The following is a 6230-nucleotide window of genomic DNA, read 5'->3' as shown; positions in this document are numbered from 1 at the left end:
TACCTGTTTGCTCTTAGATCCATTGTCCATCCTTTCCCTGCTCTGCTCTGTTTTACAAGGACCTGTTTCTTAGACTCCCTTGCCAACCAGAGGAGGCACTAAAAAAAGAGTTGGGGGAAGGAGGAGCAGAGAAATCAGAGTATTTCTCTTATTCCCTTCTCTCTCTCTCTCTCTCTCTGTCTCCCTCTCCCTCAATATATATTTCTTGGCCTCTGGTGGAGCCTCATATGGCAGTTGCATCTCCTTTCTGGTTCCATAACCTGACTATCAGCCCCTCTCTTCCAGGCATGTCCCCCTCAAAAGCCCCAGTTTTGGGGCTCTTATCACACTAGCTCATCCTATTGACCTTCCAGTCTGGAGGTGGTAGTAGCTTCAATATCTGTTCTCACTGTCTACTATTTCTAAGTTCCTTGTATTAAATGCTCATTGTCTGTGTTGGAAGCAATGTAGTTATTTTAGATTATTTGTTTTTCTTACTCCTCTGTTTGGACATGGTTTATTAATTTTCTTGGGGTATGGTAGGAACATATTGGAAGCAAAGTAGTTATTTTAGGTTATTTGTTTTCCTTAATCCATTGCTTTGTTTGAAATGTTGTGGGGTTTTTTTGGTTGTTGTTTGCCTGTTTGTTTTTAATTTTTTGATAAACAAAGTTAAAAAATTGAAAAAAATCAGTAGAAAAATGGGAGTAAAAACTAAATGACAAATAGGGTGGGATGGGGGGATGGTTTGGGTATTCTCTTTTCACTTTTATTTTTTATTCTTATTCTGATTCTTTCTGATGTAAGGAAAATGTTCAGAAATAGATTGTGGTGATGAACGCATAACTATATGATCATACTGTGAACAGTTGATTGTATACCATGGATGACTGTATGGTTTGTGAATATATTTCAATAAAACTGAATTAAAAAAAAAAATGCTCATTGTCTGAAAAACCTAGAGTATTCTCTCTTCTCCTGATTGGATTCTCTATTATAATAGTCATAGTGAAACTGAATATTGTGAATGCACTTTATCTTCAGATAAATCTAAAGTCAGATTCAGGCAGAACTTCCTGCTACCTGAGAACACTTTCTAATCAAATGGTGAGTTATAATCTGAAGCTGAGACTGACTGCATAGTTACACATCAAATCCTTTCTCTTTCCTCCTAGATGCTAGGCTATATTTCCCAGTCATACAATGGATTGTTGGCAAATAAAATATGGCTAGAATTTATATCTGGCATTTTCTGGTCTGAACCATAAACATCTCCTTTCTCTCTCTTCTTCCTCTTTCTGCTGACTGGACATGAACATTCAGGGCAAACCTAGAAGTCCATGTCAAAGATATCACGGCTTCCATCTGCTTGGGTCCTTGACTGTCTAAATGTGGAACAGTCTTGCCACACATATCACTGTCAACTGGACTTGATATGAGTAAGGGAGAAACTTCTACTACGTTAAGTCACTGAGATTTGGGGGAGTTATCTGTTATAGTAGCAAATGTTACCTTAACTAATACATAACCTGAGAAATATTTTTCTTAGAGATTATAGTGGTTAAGAATGGAGGAAAATAGATTTGGAATTCCAGGTCTGCCATTTACTAGCTGAATGACTTTGAGAAAGTCACTAAATCTCTCTAAGCCTCAGTTTCCTCCACTGTTAAAAGGTATAAAAATAGTACCTATCCAATGGTGACATGGTAAGGAATTAGTATACGTAATTCTATGTGTGTCATTTATATCCTTAAGTCTATATTGTAATAACTACATTATACTATCTTAATATAAAATAAGTGTAATTCATAAAAACTCAATAAATGTTAGCCATTTTTGTTTCTAATCAGCAAGAAAATGGATTAGATATTTAAAATATCTTTCCTTTCTCTTTTGCAAACCTAAGAGCATCAATATAAGTTGAGTAAAGCACTATTTTTAGATAAATGTTACTTTATTATATAGTCAATCACAAGGCACCTGACCTTTCTTCCTGAAGTTGTCATCAGATTTTTCCACCACGTTGCTGAAAAATAATGTAGCTGATTCCATCCCACTAGGGAAACTTCATTGTGCAACTGAAAGGGTGCACAAAAACGGAACATTATAAACCACAACCTCCTATGACCTCCCGTTAGGACTAATAACTGAGTCCTTCGAGTTCTCACTGCATGTTTGACATGATATGGCATTTACTCATTGTCCAGCTTGCACCCTGTATTGGCAGACAGGAAATAGATGGGAGAAGGTTTAATGAAGGGACCATTTACAGATCAAGGAGGATCAAGAGGGGGTGATGAATCATCCTCAGACTAGCAGCAGTGAGAAGCCACCATCCTCCTTGAGCTGGAAGGAGCAAGGGGAAGGAAAGGTTATTGAGATCTGCCTTGCCTTATAGATCTGGGAGAAAGCTACTCCAGGGCAGCTGAGGCTGTAGGGGGAAGAAGCCACTGTCAAAACTCAACAGGGCAAGGAGGGAGCCAGGGCAATTAAAACCTACCTCTCTCTCTCCTCCCACCTTTCATCTCCTGCTGTGCCTCCCAGGCACTGAGCTCAACACCAGGCCAGAGAACCAGGGAGCCCAGCTGATGCTGTCCATAAAAGTCAGGATGAAGAAGGGTGGGAATGCATCTGGAGGAGATATCCTGTACCCTACTCCCTCCTATAGACTGTGAGCTTCTGTCTTATTGCCTTTGTATCCTCAGTGCTCAGCAAAGGACACTTAATGGGTGTGCCGGTTTGAATGCATTATGTCCCCCAAACGCCATTATCTTTGATGCAGTCTTGTGTGGGCAGACATTATCTGTGTTGATTAGATTGTGATTCTTTGAGTATTTCTTTGGAATGCGCCCCACCCAGCTGTGGGTGATGACTCTGATTGGATAATTTCCATGGAGGTGTTGCTCCGCCCATTCAGGGTGGGTCTAAGTTGATCAGTGGAGCCATACAAATGAGCTGACATAACAGAAGGAACTTGGTGCAGCTGTGAGTGACGTTTTGAAGAGGAGCTACAGCCAAGAGGGACACTTTGAAGAATGCACTGGAACTGAGAGAGGAACTGCAGTTTACAGAGACATTGTGGAGATGGGCCTTTGAAAGCAGACTTTTGCTCCAGAGAAGCTAAGAGAGGACAAATGCCCCAAGAGCAACTGAGAGTGACATTTTGAAGAGGAGCTGCAGCCTAGAGAGGAACATCCTGGGAGAAAGCCATTTTGAAACCAGAACTTGGAGCAGAAGCCAGCCCCGTGCCTTCCCAGGTAACAGAGTTTTTCAGGATGCCACTGGCCATTCTCCAGTGAAGGTACCCAATTGTTGATGTATTACCTTGGACACTTTATGGCCTTAAGACTGTAACTTTGTAACCAAATAAATCCCCTTTATAAAAGCCGATCCATTTCTGGTGTTTTGCATCCTGGCAGCATTAGCAAACTAGAACAGTGGTTATTTCAGAAGATCTCAATCCAGGGCCGGGTAGCAGCTCTCACTGGTAGCAATACTGATAGACTGTGGAACCTGTTGCATGTCTCCTTAAACAGTTACCCTTCCATGTGACTTTTTTTTTTTCCTTTTTGGTTCAGAAAAATGTTTCAGAGAAATATTTCAGAAAAGTATATCAGACTTGAACAGTGTGTAAGAAATCAGCACTGCTCCAGGGCTACATTAATTCGGATATGCAAGTACTGACAGAAGAGAGACTTTTTTGGAAAGTTGTAAAAACCCACACTATATGAATAGTAGGCATAGTTTTATTAAGAAATTTCAAATTTTTTTAAAGAAATTTTTTTATCAATTTATTTTGAGACAAGTCTTTTCTGTTCTAGGATCAAGTATTCATCTAAAAAGAAAGTAGACTATAAATATATGGAAAATGTGTTTCTTGTGGATTTTCTGATTGGCTTAGTTGCTCTGTTAGCTCTTAAGACAGAAGAAAAATGATATTAGAAACAGAAATTTGATCAGAAGGCCTCATCTAATATCTCCAGGCATGTGTAGCCTTAGTAGTCATATAAACAGATTTTTGTTTTTAAGACTTACTTTTTAACAACCATTACTAATCATTAAGCCCATTCACATTTTCTACATTGAGCAGGTCACAGAAGGCCACGGTTCAAATTTCTTTTTGGTCATGACTGAGTCATGTGAAATTTGGCCAAGCTCACATGTGATTTTTATCACAGGAAGGATTTTCTGAGAGAGACAAAATGCTTTTCTTTCAGCTCCCTGTGGCCAAATTGGGAGTCTGAGGATCCGAGGTAGTTACGTTCCTATTATCTTAAACACATACATTCATGATCTATATTTTATTCATGAAGTTGTTTGTTGGATGCCTTTTGTTCCAGCCCTGTACTTGGTGCTCCAGGGATTTAATGAAAAGTGAGTCATGGTCTCCACCCAAAAAGAGCTTCTCTAGTTAGAGAGAAAATAAATGTTCAATAACTGCATGGACCAAAATGTGAGAGCTGCCACAGAGCTGTGTGTGCTCAAGCACCATGTGAGTGGGATTCTGAAGGCAGAGAAGGGGCTGAGGAGAATTCAGAGAAGCTTCCAGGAGGAAAAAGGAAATGATGCTGGTAGAATTTGAAATAGGATCAGTGGAGGAAGTGGTGGGCACAGAGGTCCCTGGTGATTTGTTATTTACTCCTTGAATTTATTTGTCAAGCAAATAATTGGTACTATGTAACCCTGAGGGGGTAGTTTTTAATCATAGCAGCACAGTGGAAGGCCACCTCATTGTTGTGGACCAAAGAATTGTCTGTGAATTAACCTGTCTGTAATCTTCCCTAACTAAAATGCTCAGATTATGACAAAACAACAAACAAAACAAAACAAAACAAAAAACCCCAGATAAAATCATTCCACTTCAGAAAGGACTGTAGAAGATTGTTTTGCTTCAAGATTAAAAGAGCAAAACAGGTGATATAATAAGAGCCAGGCAATATTGTTAAATTATTCTAAATATTCAGTTACTGTCACTGGATTATAAAAATACTTATATTAGGACGCAATGGAAGTCATCATAGCACAGACAAATGGCAAGGCAAATAAATTTTAAAAAATTATGTGCCCCACAAACATATGTTCTTAATGTTAATCCATGCCTCTCTGGATATGAACCCACTGTAACCAGAACCCGTTGAAGGTGTTATTTTTAGTTAAAGTCTGGTCAGCTGAATTAACGTGGGCCATAATCCAGATATTGGTAGCTTTATCTAGAGGACCAAAAATAACAGAAGCCAGAAAGCAGACGACATTGCCATGTGACAGGAGGCAGAGATACAAGCCAAGGAACCCCAAGGATTGCCAGCAGCCAGCACCAGCACCAGAATGCTGTGGTCTTTGGAGAGAAAGTAAGCTTTGCTGATATCTTGATTTTAGATTTCTTCTATCCGCAACACTGTGAGCTAAATTCCTATCATTAGGCAAATACTAGTTTGTGGTGTTTGTTACAGCAGCTTTGGCAAACTAAGACAGCGTCAAAGAAGTGAACATCAATCTAAGGAAACACAAAGCTTACTCAAGTCTTCATGCTCTGTTTGTCTGTCTCTCTCAGTTATTGTTTTACAGGCCCTTGAATTTGACCAGGGTTTCTCATCCAGCCCTATTGACATTTTGGGTGTGACAATTCTTTAGTCATGTGTGTGTGGGAGGTGAGCAGTTGTTCTGTGTATTGTGGGACGTTTAGCAGCTTCCCTGGCTCTACTGACAAATGGCAGTACCACAGTTGTGGTAAAGTCTCCAGCCATTGCCAAATGTCCCCTGGGGGCAAAATCATTTCTGGTTGAAAACCACTAGTTTAGACAAATGATTGTATTTTTTCAAAAATAAGTCTGGAAGGGTTGCAATGAAGAATCACATGTGGGGGTTGAGTGTTGGGGTGGCATAGAAAGGAAAATTTGTAATAAGACATTTGCAAACATTTGTGCAAAGAAGTACATTCTCAATATTCTTACATGGATAGCAAACACAGAAAATAATATTTCTGAAAAAGCCAGCAAGTGCCCTGAGCTTTCCAGGCCAAGGCTTTGATGTTTTTGTCAGTTGACCTTGCTGACTGAGCACGGAACTTTTCTGAGCCCTTTCTGGTGTAGCCTCACTCGTTTCTATGTGGTGAGCTTTTCCACAGCTGAACAACCTTAGGGCAGGGTTTTAGATAAACCCGGTTGAGGCAGATGGCCTTTTCCCAGCATTTACAGTATCATTTCAGAGTGGATTTGCTTGGATTGAGAGCATGGTTAGTGGAATAGCCCCCA

Source organism: Choloepus didactylus, chromosome 3 (assembly GCF_015220235.1).
Source record: "Choloepus didactylus isolate mChoDid1 chromosome 3, mChoDid1.pri, whole genome shotgun sequence".
Classification (NCBI taxonomy): domain Eukaryota; kingdom Metazoa; phylum Chordata; class Mammalia; order Pilosa; family Megalonychidae; genus Choloepus; species Choloepus didactylus.
The sequence above is the reverse complement of the archived record's forward strand: the minus strand, read 5'-3'. Positions refer to the sequence as shown.